Consider the following 16,281-nt stretch of genomic DNA (forward strand, 5'->3'; position numbering starts at 1 on the left):
TGAATTACTGTGAATATTAACTCTATGCTTCTTTAAGAAAAATCATAATATATGCAATTTTAGAAATATAATAAATAAACTAGGAAATATGGAGCATACCTGTAAGCCCTGCTCCTGGATTTCTAATGGAGAATATTGAGGTCAGGACAAGACTAGCTTGAACTATATAGAGAGAACCATATATTAAATCCAACAAATGAGCTGAAGCAAGAAATACAATGAATATATATAATAGATTTGTTATTGGATAATAGATTTGTTATTAGAGTAATAATAGCTAGCAGATGACACAGAAAGTAAAGGTTTCATCAAATGGTTCTTATGTTACCAAATATATCATAATATCTAATATGTGTATGTCATATATATCACATATACATCATATACACCTATATTCCATATACATATAATATATATTATATTATATATAGTATAGCATATACTATATATGTACCATACATGTAAAGCACATAAATAGAATAAAATTTAGAAAGGAAAATAAGAACAGAAGTTTTATTTGAGGAGTTGTTTAAATACAATGTGAAGTATGAAATACAAACACAAGGGGGCCAAAAGCTCTGTTATTAAATTCAGAGGGTCAGGATATGATGAGATATTTCTGAAAGAGTTAAGGGGTCTAAGGTTATCCATGAAATTTAGCCAGGGAAATGTTACTGAAGTACATACTACATTTATATTTAGTGATTGGATACTTAAAATCTGAGATATTCTCACTAAAATGTAATTAATATTGTGTGATATTTCTGTAGTGTTTCATCTCAGAAGCTAAAATTTCCTTAGAGATATAAAAATTGCTTTAAAGTAATGTATTTTCTCAAATACACTGTGAGAAAATAAATAAATGCAAAACTGTGAGAACTGAGAAGGTTTGGAGGAAGATCACAGGGTTATGGAATTCATGAAGGCAATTGTCCTTGAGCTCAATTGCAAGTCCCCATGACCTGTGCATCTGAGGCATGTCATGCTAGTGCTGACCATGACAGGTGTCGTGATAAAAGCTGGTTCCATATGAGGTAAAGTCAAGAAGGATCAAAGCAAATCACATCACCCTCTTTAAATCAGCATATTTACATTGGCAGACAATCTTGAAATTTCTGTGCTACTGTTCAATTGTTGGTAACACGGTTTCTGGGCAGGCGGCTGAGGCTGACTTAAGGTGCTTGCTCCTCATATTTTTGTATCCTTGGGGCAATGGCTTAGAAAAATTTGCACCAAGTTCAACAAACATAAAGTAGGAGCACAAACTAATCTAATTTTATTAACCTAGTTATAGAAAAAAAAACACACTCTTTAACTCTAGTCAGAGCCCCAGCACTGGCACAGGATTGAAGTTTTTATATGCCAGTGTGGATTCAACCACATGAGTTGTAGAAAAAAACTCACTTTCAAATATCAAAGCCAGGATTAAACAAAGTTCTAATGGCGAATCTGGCAATACATGCATCTTGTGTAAGCTTTTTCAAAATCTCTTAAATCCTCTGAACATCACTCTTTGTTTCTGATAGTAGATGTGAACAATTAGTCTCTGAGGTTTATTTTAAATTGAAAAATTCTTTGATTTCTTAACTATTCCTGTTAGCCTGAGTCATGTGACAGTGTACTCACTTTACTTTGCTCAGTCTCTCAGGGAAGGAAAAACACTGTTGCCCCAGCCCTCAGGGTCAGTCAATGGTGACCCTAGGGAAGGCATGGAAATGGGGGTACAAGAGACACGAGAGACAGAGACAAGACAGTATTCTGATCAAATCTCGTTTATTAAAAGTATCAATAGGCCTAAAGTAAGGCAGGTAGCAGAAAGGCGGGGTGGGATGGGGGGAGGTCTCCTTGGCAGGGTATGTTCCAAGGACACAAGTTTGCAGCTGGGGGAGTCTGAACTGCAGGCCAGGAGGCAGAAGGGTAGGAGAGTCTGGACTGCAGGCCTTGAAAACATGCTGTACAGGAAGATAAGCAGACACAGAGAAATAGGAACTTAACTGTTAGTCTCTAAGAATACAGTAGAAATAGTAAGATGGCTTTTTATTATTCTATCCTTATTTAGGGCCCTCCACACACTGTTCTGTCTGACCCATTGTTATACAGATACAACTCTGTGCCAAGTTCTTACATTGGTTCCAGGGAATAGATGTGAATGGCATAATGAAGGAATGAAGACAGGACAGACAGTAAGACACAGAAAATCTGGTTTAAACTGGGATTGAATGGATTAGGAATCTCTGATGGAGATACCTTAGCACCCCAAAGTTCAGTGTTTTTATTGTAGAATTTAACACAGAAGCAAGGTTATTACATACAGCTGAATATAGAGGCAGGGTTATTACATACAGATAATCAAGGAGATGGAGTTTATGGTGTATATGTGAACACTGAGGTAGGGTACATAGTCTACAGATGGATCTGGAGATTTAACTAATCTTTATATGAGCAGAAGCTATAGGGAGTAGTCGTCAGATTATAAACACAGAGGATGGGGAAAGCTATGGTAGACATTTCCTGCACACACTATCAAGATCCACTCATTGAGCAGAGAAAGGCTATGGAAGGCTTTACCATTTTCCATGGGTCGGAGGCTGTCCTCCTTGTCATGACCAGTCCTTATCATCAGGAAGCCTTTACTTTTGACTTAACATGCTTGGGGCTTCCTCTCTCCCCACAACTGTGGATTACATATTAGGAGCTCAAAGCACACGGCTATGCTAGTAGATCACACCTTCTACACAACTTTCTCCTGTTAGAGGAAAATTATTTCATGTATGTTTCATTCCTCAACAGTATTCAGAAAGGCAAGCTGTGAGAATTCTAAGATTTGTCTGACTGCTTTGTTCATCTTTTGTTCTGTGTTGGGATTACTATCTAAAAGACAGTTTGCATTTGCATTGATTTTTAAACCAAAGCATGTTGTTTTCAGACTTGCCATTGACAAAATTCAAGTGGCCATGAATTGGAATAAATAGCAAGGAAATTTCTGATTGTAAAGAAAAGTGTCTCACTTTCAGGGCCTATTTTTTCCCTAAACATACATCTTCTTAGAAATTGTACAGTTTTAGTGCACTTAACATCTGCCTCTACAGCCAGAGTCAATCCCTCTTAAGCCTAGATATTGTCCTATCTAACATAAACAAAACACCAATCAGTCAACCTTCCACATCAAGCTAAGTCAACCTTACAGCCCTAACTGAGTCACTGACCTATTAAGAAGCATTAAAACCACATGACCTCATGAAGAAATTGTGGGTTTCAGCAATATTAAATTTCTAGGACTTTTAAAGAGTTCAAGACTCTCTGGTGGGCTATTGCATTGTCAGTTGAGCATAGGTGATTATAATGTATCATGCATTTTGACAGTCTAAAAGAAAGGGCTTTGAACATTTTTAACATGAAGAAATAATTGCCTGAAGACAGACTTAACATCCATGCCCTATTAGAGCATCATGCAAGAGAAATGTACAACTCTTTCTACATAGATTGGAGTGAATAACCAACCCTTAATGCAAAATTTAAGTCCGTGCTTGCCTGAAATGTTGGTAATATTGACTGAATTCAGGGCCTCTTGTATTTTAAGCAGCAGATCTACCACTAATCCAGATAACAGCCTTTTATTGTTCAGTTGATTTGTATTGGATGATTTTATGAAACAGATCTTAATAAGTCTTTCATGTTGAGACAGTCCTTTGTATAAATCTCCCTCAGATGAAAATTACAGTTTCCTTCCAGATTTACAATCCAGTAGCGTACTTCTCAAGAAACTGGCACACGTCAAGAAACTGTATTCATGTAACTGTAGCTGTAATATTGTCTCAGCTGTTGAACAGATTGTGTGATTATCAGTGATCATGTGGCTTTACTGAAGACCCGAAGTAGGTGTTGAAGGTGAAATCGAGACATAATGCTAGTACGACAGGACCTGAGTCCGATGAAAGAAGAAACATCACTAATCATCCTCCCAATGCCACTTGAAAATTTAGTAAGAAACAGACATTTATACCCAAGGAAAAATGCTCTTGAGCAACTGACTCCTCTGGTAACCTCATCGTCAACATTTTAGTTTATAAATTTCTGTTATTTAAGCCAACTTGTGTCTGGTATTTTGTTATGACCACCAGTCAAGTTAAGGCAGAAATTAGTGTCACTAATTGTCAGTTTCTCTGAGTGGTGTGTGTGTGTGTGTGTGTGTGTGTGTGTGTGTGTGTGTGTGTACGTGTAAGTGCAGGGGGAGGGCAAATTTCACTTAGGTAAGAAACAATTTGAAACAACGTTGCCTAATTGCATGGCAGTTATCCTTTCTCAGGTACTCTTCTACTTTTCTAGTGTTTAAGCTTCTACCTCTCTTGTAATGGTAGCACTGAATGAATACATCCTGAGCTGTTCAGTTCCGCTCAGCCCAGTCCATTTCTCTCTTTACAGTTTCATTATCCAAGGGATGTTTACACTCTACAATCTCTTTGACCTTTCTCTCTTCTCCTCCCCTCTCTTCCTCTTACCTCTTCTTTTATATTCTTTTCTCTTCTGGTTTTCACTACCAGGTAGCCAGGGATAGCCTCAAAATCTTTATTTGAGGGTCTTAGGCCCCAGAATGACAGCATTAGACATATGAGATAACACAACACCTGGTAGGTACCATGTAATCTTTTCTTTCCTTTCTAACCCCATGGTTGATCTCGAATTCCTGGGTTCAGGTAAACTTCCTACCTGTATTTTAAGTCTTGAAACTCAAAGGAATGTCAATCTGTCTATCTTAACATGGCTATTGTAAATACATATAAAAACTCTTAATAGATACTCATCTGTTGCAGGGTTTTGCCTGAAGTACTCTGTAATGCTTAGTCAAGATAAATCTCTCCAGAAGTACCCACTGACTATTTTTGGCTCTCATGCAATACTCACATTCATACTTTTTTTTAAATGTCAGTGCTCTGGTTAGTTTGCTATGAGATAACTAGAGGTAAATGTTTTCATCTAAGAATTTATAAAACAGTGTGATTTTGCTTTTGAAAAAGATCTGATTATTAATAGTGACTTTTCCCCAAATGACTGCCCAGCAAGGTGACCAAAAGTGCCATTGAATAATCTATGCTTAGAATTAAAAGAATCAGGCAAACTCGTTTTAACACATTTTCCTTTGTTTTCGGAAAATCTCTCAGACAAGCCATCCACTGAGCTCAACAACATGCCTGTCTTCTAATATGTTTTCTACAGAGCTGACAAAGCTTAAAAGAACAAAGACAATAAAAATAAGAGAACAAAAGAGACAAATTGGGAAAAATGGAAAGATGAGGAAAAGTAAAGAGATGGTCTTTGCCTGTGCCCATAGCCACAGTGGGGAAATTATGATCATTATCATGTATATTTATAATTATTAAGTCAATCTGCATGCCCATTGTTTGTTGTTATGTATAGATAATGGCTGTGTTTAAATAAATTTTCAGAGTTCCCTTTTCCTTGTTGAATGCAAAATACAATACATTTGAGAATAAAGACAAATGCTTCAATCCCGAAGCAACCCTGCATGTTCACACTGCACAAAAGAAAAATGAGAGACAAGTCTAATAGTGATACCAATCACCCAACAATAATGCAAATGAGGAAAGTGTTTGAGTTATTACTTCTGTGAATAGCTCTAACACTTTTATTAACTTCCAAATGCATGATGATGACATTTCAGGAAATTACCATATTTAGGGACAGATTTTTTTAAGACGGAAGTTATTCCCTCAGCCCAGCTCTATTGCTCTAACATTACAAGAATTTCCCAGCCCACGGTAGCATTGGGCTGGCCCAAGTTTTTCATACTTCCAAAGTCAAATAGCCAAAGACTGCATCATGGACACTATGGAATTTAAAATTCTTTCACTGGTGCAAGGACTGTCCTCTCTGTATAAAAGGAATATGTATATTAATTCATTAATTTTTTCCTTTTCAATTCTATTGATTTTGCACTATTCTGTGAGTAAATATTAACTCAGGTATATGAGTTTTAAAAATGAGTATTGTATTGTATTGAAATATTGGTTATTTCATTGGGCAATACCATGTTTGCTTATTCATATCTACACTGTTCAGTTACAGCACACAGAACACTGACAGTAGAGTCTCTCTTTATAAGCTTTCTTTCATAAGAGATATATGACTCAATGAATAATACTATGAAGAATCACAGCTCTCTTCTTTATGCCCGAAGTACCTAGTTCACTGCCCAGCTTGTCAATGGGTCCTTTGGATGTGCAAAGGGGGACCATTATATTCATAGTCTGAATATTTTTATGACTTTCTACTTCAAGGAATTATCAGTAACCTTTCCTTTCTTTGTGGCTTTTTGTCACGGGCAGTAAGTTTCTATTCTCAGGAACCTAGACCATCTCCCATAGTCTGGGTTTGGCCTTCATGAATCTACCATAGCACAAAATGCAGAGTAGACTGAGGCATCCACTGTTATCCCTGCCAGTTAGCAATTACAGCAATAGAGAGACCCAGTCGCAGGTACAGAAGGGGATCACTTTGCACTGTGGCGTTTCCTTGTCTTTTCACCTTTAATTGATGGATAAAAAGAACCAACTTACTACCCAGCATCACTAGTTACCAAATTATATCTTTACTAGCTGTACTAAGAGACTTGGCTGCTGGACATGCAGATATCTGGGACAAGACTGGAAATTCTGACCTAATGATGTCAGGTATCAGTGCTAGGCCTACCTTTTATGTAGATGTTAGAGATTTTAAATGGGGACCTCAGGTCCCCTTATTGGGGAAACAAATGGTCTAGCCACTGAGCAATCTAACACTTCTCAGTTTCATTAAAACAAACAAGCAAGCAAGCAAGCAATACTCTCATAGCACTGGAAACTTCTTTTAGAATTAGAAAACTTTTCAGAACCTAAAACTCCATTGAACAGAATGTTGGAGCTTTCTTACATGGAGCAAGGTTAACATATGACATCATTGTCTGTCTTCTTCTTCTGTATCTTCCTTCTTTTTTTGGGGGTTTTTTGGTTAGTCTATGTGGTTAGATTTGAAATGTTGGTAGGGAATCTCCTTTGAAAAGAAGAGCAAAGGGAAATTTTGCTCTCTTACAGTAACGAGAGCTAAGAAATAAATGGAGCAACACAAAAAGATAAACTAACAAAACCAAATTGGGCTTTTTCAAAATGCATCCTTAGAACCATGCTCCAGAAGCCTACAGTGAGTAAAATCCTATAAGCTTTGTTTTCACAGTATGGCTTGTACTCAATGGGGATAAATTTTAAACTCAAGTATGAAATATTATTCTATAGTTACTCATAAATTTTGAAATTTAATGAAAAGTTTCTTTTGTGAATGTTAAAATAAATATTCAGCATATCAAAGGGAAAACAGGGAAGAAAATCTTTATATCTGTTTTAGAGGATTTGAGGACATTTTCTAGCTGGTAGAATAAAGTACATCATCAAGAGAGCTTTAGTCATGATCAAAATGTGTAAATTTAGAATTTTGAAAGTGTAAGAAATTTCTGATTGTCCAGGTCCCTTATCCAACATGCAGTATTTCACTGGTCATCTTCCATCAATTCAATGAATATCAATCACTTCATATCAATTTCTCATCTAAGTTTGTTAGTGCTGCTCCTGTAAAATTCATGAAGTACAAAACATGTCAAAAAGAAACATCCCAAAGCAATGGCACTGGTGACAGAGAGGAACTGTACTCCTATAAATGGCACCATAAAGCACACATACTAAATAAAATCTACTGCACTGGTTTAACCAGAACTTTAAAAACACATGCCTTTGAAGAAGACAGTTTATACTCTGAACGAAATGATTTTTGAAGTGCAGTTATCATTTTGTAAAATATTCAACAGTCAAATATAGCATTCTGGGAGAATGAAATGTTAAAACATTGTTAGTTATCCACTGAAATCATATTTGTTGAACCAGATGATAAAGAGTGTACCCTAGTGCTCTGGTAGAGATTCAGTTTCTTTAGCAACTGACCACATAAAAATTCCAAGTGGTACCATTTTATCCATTTTATATAGCACTTTCCCTCTGTATTTTAAGAAGAAAATTTAAAAGAAGACTTAGGAATTTATGTAACAAAATTTCACATAATAATAGCAAAGTGAAGGTAGATATAGATAGAGAACGCTGTGTGGCTACTAATGGGAATCTCATCTTAATCACCAAGTTAGGAGTTGCATTGATGTAAATATCATTATTTCCTTAATGATTTGGAATAATGCCCTCGAGGTCTTGACAATTCCATGTGATCTCAGACAATCAGTATGATCAGTTTTCCCAAAAGAGCAAAGGTCTAAAGACACACACTTATTGGCAAATTTGCAACTCACTTTCTGTCTTTGATTGTCCCATTATTTTATTCTTATTTCTCATTCAGAAGGAAAGTAGTCAATCAAGTGGCCTGAGTTCTATGTCCTAAGTTTCTTAAATGAACTTTACTATGTGTAAAACATAGACACCAAATTTCAAACACAGAAAAACTAAGGAGCTGCAGGTAACTAGTATCTCTGAAGCTAGCATACAGATTTTTCACCCCATCGTGGATAGCTGAGAGAACAACTTTTCTCCACACTAAGAGCAATTGGAAGTATTATTTTTTCTAAGAAAACTGAACTTGAGGGAAGTAGGAGTGGGAAACCTGTTGCTGACTCTTAGGACATGGGAACCATATTGACAAAGGGATTAGTGAGGACTCTTCCTATTGATGTCTGAAGTGCAATATCCTTATCCTACTTATTGTGCCAACATTGGCAGCCAGGGTTATGCTTCTGTATTTCTACAGTGAATTAGCTCTCCCAGCCATATCTCTCTAGCCCCAGTGGCACAGATAGGTATGCATCCATGTGGGAAAAAATCCATACCTATGTTTCTCTGGGACAGTCGATAAATCTGTACCATATGTACAGAACCTTCCAGTCTGTTGTTGTAGTACTCCATGAATTTTTCTAATGAGAAAAACAGGCATTTCGATAGTGGTACAAAGGAAAACCCAGAAGAAAAAATGTTAAATGGTTTAATAGCTTGTGAAAATAAGGAAAGTTATGATATCAGTAAATCTAAGTGATATGCAAAGCAATAAAACAGTCTGAGAATGTAATTCAGTTGGCAGAGGTCTTGTCTGGCATTCATAAAGCCCTTTAATCATATAAGAGAATGTCAATATGCAGTCCTGGAGCAGCACGTATCTGTAACCCTAGCACTTGAGAGGTGAGATAGGATGGTCAGATGTACAAAGTGTCCATTCTGCAGAAAGCAATCAAAATGAAATAGGTACAGTTAAAAGACTGTAAAAAAAAGTTATAAACAAAGGATGCCTGACATATAAAATCAGATACCTTTCTCTTAAAAAAAGTCAAGTTTCCTAACAACGAAAACTAAAATAATAATAATAATAATAATAATAATAATAATAAGAAGAAGAAGAAGAAGAAGAAGAAGAAGAAGAAGAAGAAGAAGAAGACAAAGAGGAAGAAGAAGAATTTACTAAACTATATAACCCGGAGAGTCAGGATTAAAGTTACAAATGATTTAAACTAATGCGTCAAAACATTAAGAATATGTTCCATAGCCCTTCCTCTCTAACATAGTATGGGATGAGGCTCGTGCTTAGAATGGTTGGATGCATTTCAAACCCAAGGTGTGTGGATATATTTTACAGCAACAACTTTTATCTACCCCTTCAAGATTCCAAGGGAGATAAAGAAGCAGGACCTATAATGCTCATTTCTTTAGCTATTTGTATGATTAGAAAGGAAAAAGATGGAGGTTTTGTTGGAGGGTGCCTGATTGGTACAGCACACAGCATTGATGGCATTTTCACCATGTTTCATGGATGCTCAGTTTTATGTGATTGTTAGAAAACTAGTTGAGGCCAAATATACAAAGAGAAAAAGTACCATGCATAGTTCAAGTGGATCTAGGCCAAAACTGAATGGAGCCCAAACAGATGGCTCAACATGGAAAGGTACACTGTCAGACCTCACAATCTGAGTTCAAATCTGGGACACACGTTGTAGGAAAGAACCAGTTGCCCCTCTCCCACTTCAACCCCAAGATTGAATGGTTCCATGCTTTCTGCCTCTGGTGAGTATAGCACATTGCATTGGAGCTGGTACTTGATAAAAGCAGGCCACTCCATCCTGGTCCAGGGAACAAAGAGAAATTGAGAAGAGCAAAGATTCTAATCCTGTTAGGACTTGTTGCCAAGACCTAAGGCCGCTTTCTTCCGTAAAGGCTGGTCTTCTACAGGTCCCTAACAATTCCTAATAGCGACATTCTGAAGACCAAGCCTACATGGGCCTTTGAGGGGCATTCTTCCAGTAGGCCACAGCCTAGGATCAAATGAGGTAATTAGAAGAAGACAAAGAAGGAACATTAATAGGAACTGGTATAAGCAAGAACATACCCAAGAAGGCCTCCCAACCAACCAGTAACACACTGCTCCTTAAATACCCTTTTCTCTGAATCGAGTTTTCAGGCTGAGGCAAATCTGCACAGAAGGCACCATTATCTTCTGCTTAGAACTTTATGGTACTGTAATGAAATGCCCAAGGCAAGTCATTTAATAAGACCATTCAATCTCAGGGCCAGAGGAAGGGTCAGAATGGGGAGACATAAAAAATCAGCTCAAATTTGGGCAAATAATAGGTTGTAACTATGGTCAAGTCTGGACTGAATGGCTTCAGACCTGATCTCCTTAAGCAGGCAATGCTGGCCTGATTTCCTGAGTCAGTTAAGGATCTCTTAATGCCACTCAAGAACTTCTGGGCTCCTGTTTATACACGACAAGATCGCCCTGGTTAGGAGCTCAGCCGAGGCTAAAGAAAATCACATGTGGGAACATTTGTTTATTGGCACACCCTGTAGCATGTCAGGAAACTGCATGCTATAATTTCAGAATAACCCAAAGATAAACATAAAGTGAGAAACTGCCCACTTTTTCTACAATTCACCCCTTTGAGCTTCTGAAGCTGGAGTTCCACACACTTATACTGTTTCTCGCCATGGGTCAAACAAAATCTCCAGAAAGTATAGAGTTTGTAAACTGAGGCAGATTCTTGGTGCAATACAAAGTAAAAAGGCAGTAGTTAACCATGAACAAATCTTGCCTATCTCCTTTTTGTTTTGAATTTTGTCAGCCTGCATAAACTAAGGCATAACCGGTTGCTTCCTGGCCAGAAAGATGCTGTGACAATACAGTGGTCAACTTCATCTGGCATACCCAATAAATATATAAGAAGCCTTTATTTCCTTTTGACTTATGACAATCATCATCATAGCAAGTTTTCTAATTGGCTTTTTGCTAGACCTATCAATCCTGCTGACCTCCATGGTATAGAACAAAGGCTGCTATCTGAAAGACCAAAAAGACCAAGAAATCACATGAAAAAAAATCTTTCAGCATATATATCTACTGTCCACTATGGTTATACAAAATTCGATTCAGTTCTACAGGCCGCATGTCAAACTGTCTATTGTATTAAATCAACATTTTTCCAGACTAAAATGTATGGAACTTCTCAGGTATTTTCAAAAGAGTATGTATAAAAAATAAATAAACTATATAGATATTATACTTTTATTATTTTATTTTGGAGAACTGAAGTTTATGAAGAGAAAGTTTTCATATAAATTTAAATGTGCAGATTGGAAGTGGAGGAGATAACACACGCATGACTAGGAACAGCTGGGGCTAATGACATATTTTTATGCTTAGTCATTATCAATCAATAGCAAGACAAGTTTCCCCAGACAATAACATCCAAATGCTGTATAAAATCAGATTTCTCTATTTCTCAGATATTCTATTACGATCTATATGATTGTCCTTCTTTTTTATTCGTTTTGATTTTCTTTTTGAGACTGAGATCAACTATGTACAAAATCTGCCTCTGAACTTTCTCAATACTTCTGCCTCGGCCACTTGAGTGCTAGGATTTTAGTAATGTGCCATGCCTTGTCTAGCTCCTACTGAAGATTTCGAATATATTTTATACTAAAATTAGTTTTCACAAATATCCTTCCTTTTAAAACCTTTTGCACATATTTCAAAATACAACGTTAAAGCAGATACGCAATGGGTAACAAACTGTTACTAATGGCAAATTTATAAAATTGAACAAAGTATAAATATGGGTAAAAGCCTGAGCTGGAAGGACTGAGTTGTAGTGGAGCCCTGAAGAAGCACAGCAGTGAGCAGAAACAACGTTCTTAATCATTAAGTTAAAAAAACACTCTTTGTCCAAAGTTTTGGGTCCTTTCGCAAGATCGTGGTGAAAATAAACGTTTCCAAGATTACTGAACAGGCAAAGGTCAAACTTGCCAATGAAAGAAAATGGGAGGGGAGGGAGAGAGAGCAAGTCAGGACTGACATGTGAAACAAGCTTATTTCTAATTTAAATATAAAATAAAAAGTAAAATTAAACAATAAAGATAAATAGCATTGTTTTATGTCTTAAATCTATGTAAGTCATAATTTTGTTTCGATTATCAAAAATACGCATTTTGAGGTATCATCAATGTTATTTATATTGCTAAATAAAAAATTTCATAATTTTAAGTATAGAAAAGAATATCCAATGTTCTGTATTAATAGTCTTTTAACAGTAGTTTCTTATTATGATGAAAAGCCATCTACACAGGAAAGCTCAAATGTTGTTTTCTTTAAAAAGAAAACTAACCCAGTCCCAAAAAGACAAACATGGTTTGCACTTATTAGTATATGGATTTTAGACATGGAGCAGGGGATTGCCAGCCTCAAATCCACACCGCCAGAGAGGCTGGGAAACAGGGAGTACCCTAAGAGATACATACATGGTACCCCAGAGAAGGGGAAGGGGACAGGATCTCCTGAGGGGAATGGGGGCATTTGGGGCGGGGAGAGGGAGCTGGGAGAAGGAGAGGGGGAGAAGAGAGGGGTAGAGGAGGATGTGCAGGAGCAGGAAGGTTGAGTCAGGGGAAGAATAGAGAGTAGGATGAGAGATACCATAATAGAGGGAGTCATTATAGGTTTGAGGAGAGATTTGGCACTAATGAGATTTCCAGAGATCTACAAGAATGACACCAACTGGCAGTCTAAGCAATAGTGGAGAGGGTACCTTAAAGGCCCTTCCCCTATAATGAGATTGATGACTACCTTATATGCCATCCTAGAGGCTTTGTCCAGTGACTGATGGAAGCAGAGGCAGATACCCACAGCTAAACACTGAAGTGAACTCCTTGAACCAGTTGCAGAGAAGGAGTGGTAGGCAAGGGGGTCAAGATCAGGCTGGTGAAGCCCACAGAAGCAGCCAACCTGAACATGGTGGGGCTCATGGACCCATGACTGATGGCTGAGAGGCCAGCATGGGAATGATCCAGACCACCAGAATGTGAATGTCAGTGAGGAGGCCTCTGGTAGTGGATCGGTATTTATCCCTGGCATATGAATGAACATTGGGAGCACATTCTACATGGAGGGATGCTCTCTCATCCTGGTCACGTGGTGGGGCTGGGCCCTGCCACAGTTGATATGACAGACTTTGGGGATTCCCCATAGAGTGCCTCATCCTCCCTGGAGAGCAGAGGAGGTATGGGATTGGGTTGGTGGGGGCTGAGGAGTTGGGGAGGGAGAGGGAGCTGGAATTGACAAATGAAGCAGACTTGTTTCTAATTTAAATGAAAAAATTAATAAAAGAAAAGAAAAACTCCCATTACAAGTAGTGAAAACTCTTGTATATAAAGTATGTTTTTATAAAAACAAAACTTAAAAATATAGAATTGAGTTTTCTATATCTTATCCAATTGGCAGCTTATAATACACGTGACAGAGTTAAAGCATAATGACTTAAAGTGAAAATAAATTCTTAAGTGCTCAATGCAAATAAAGCCCCAGTTCTTTAAAACTGTCATTTTTCTGCTAATGGGAATGCTCCAAATTTATTCCATCACATTCTGCCGTTTCTTTCATTATTATTTCCTTCTGATTTCCATAGAAACAGTGTGATTATTTCACACTGCATAGATTGTCTCATGCATGCTTTGCTCACTGGTTGATTTTCTCATTGATTTTCCATCTGTTTCAAATGCAATGTCATACAACTTCAAAAAAAAGATAAAGAGAAGCTTTCACTTTTTAAAATTTTCATTGGCAGTATTTGCATGTGTTCATGGTATATACTAGGTATTTCAACATAATGATACAGTTTAAAAGTCTACCAAGCTGGGTAATTAGTCTCTATCACCCTAAGTATTTATCACTTCTTTAATATGAAAGATTTGTCTTTTCAGTGTACATTTTTAGTAAATGTATTCTCTACAATAGAACACTACAGCTTTATCTTTCCCATCTATCTGTGTTTTCATAGAAATTGGCCAATATTTCTCCTTTCCTGGGTCCCTTGCATGGTGTGTTTGTAATTTTGAATAATGCTTCAGATATTTTGGATTCAACTAATTTCTTCTAAGGCAAACAAGAGTCCTCAGACCCTAGATGTAAAGTGAGGGAAACAGCATTGGACCAAACCAAACCTCTGAATGTGGGTACCAGCTAGGAGGTCAAGACAGTCTATGGAACCTCTAACAGTGCAGCCAGGGTTTATTCTTAGGCCACAGGTGACCTTGGGGAGCCCATTCCCAACAGAGGTAAAGTAGGTTCTGGGCCCTCCCCCAAATGATGTGATGGACTTTGATAATCCCCGTAGAGGGTCTCACTATCCCTGGGGAGTGGTTGAGGGTGGGTTGGGGGTCGGAGGGAGGCATGGGAGGATGGGAGGGCAAGGGAATGGGGGGATAGATATGTAGATAAGAGTATTTCTAAAAATAAACAAATATTAAAAAAACAAGAAAGCAATATATGTACTCAGAGAAGACTCGTGATGGCTATGAACACACTTAACGTTGATCAAAACTGATAAAGGGCTGTGAAACTACTTCAGAACTTTAAGTCTTTCATTTCCCTGTTCATAGATAGTAAGCCAATTGGGGTCATTCTTCTCATATGTGTCTTTATAAACCTAAATGTAAAGTAACAGGAACGATTTTAATAATGATGATGTTAATGAGTAAATACTATGATTCTATTGTTAAATGCAAATCAATTTTTCCTGTTCTATAGACAAAAAGTAGCAAAGAAATAAACCACCAAACGCTCTTTTAAAAAATCTGATGTTTCTGCCTCGATTTTTAAAATGTCACCTTTAAATTTCAGTCTTTCTTTTTTGTACAGATCTGTATGTGTGCCCCTGATTATCTGCATGTATAGCATGTGTAGGCAGTGGACTGTGTATTCCAGAAGAGGATGATGAAGACTCTAGACCTGGAGCTCACTGGTGGTGAACCAGACCTACAGAAGGCAAGCAAGTGTCCCTAACCATTGATCCACCTCTCAATGCCACCATTAACCTCCCAATTTTTGTGTTTGTTCGGCACCCATTTACTAGCCTCCATCCCAAGGATCCATAGGCCTTTAGTGTCCTTCATCCTTCACCCGAGACCCACAGCCTTCTGCACAGGTGTTCCCTGCAACACATAGCCTTTACCATATAGATTTCCTGTAAGGGGAAATACATGAAAGTCGATTGATATAGTATCATCATTCATTTCTTTTTTGTATTGATTTTTAGAAAACTTTATAAAGATAAATATGCCTGTCTTTCAAAGCACTCCTAATATAATTGTTAAATCTACCAAAGACAAAAGTGGGTGAAATTTTCCTTTTTAAATGACTCTACAAGTCATTGCGACTCAGTGATGGCTTCTTTGCCACTAAAAACACTTTCTGTGAGGTTTCCTGTGGATTCGAACTATATGTAAAAATAGATACTCAAGATGGTGATAAATGTTATACTTTTAAATGTTCTTTTAAATTGTCAACAACAAATTGCATTTACTTTACATTAAAATATAAATAAATCCTTTGAAATATAAAATAGTCTCACAATATTTGAATACAAAAAATGAATGGTTAATGAAAGTTTCAGAGTAAGAGACTATAGTCCTTGGATCATCTGCCCTTTTTAACTTCTTGCTAATCACTAACAGAAATTATTCACACTATATCTTAAGTATATACAAATACAATTATAGAAAATATTCTTCTTGTTAGTAAACCAAAAGAAAATCATTGAACTCTAGTCAGAAAACTGATATGCATCACTTCCAAATAAATCATGTAAAGTATGTCTTCAAAGAAAGGGTCTAAGGCACCATGTAGAGCCTAGATTTCCATATAATAAGGATATTGCTGGTTTTGAGAAGACAAATTAATATACTAATGTTAACTGAAGAAAGT

Source organism: Mesocricetus auratus, unplaced genomic scaffold (assembly GCF_017639785.1).
Source record: "Mesocricetus auratus isolate SY011 unplaced genomic scaffold, BCM_Maur_2.0 Super-Scaffold_6730, whole genome shotgun sequence".
NCBI classification, from domain to species: domain Eukaryota; kingdom Metazoa; phylum Chordata; class Mammalia; order Rodentia; family Cricetidae; genus Mesocricetus; species Mesocricetus auratus.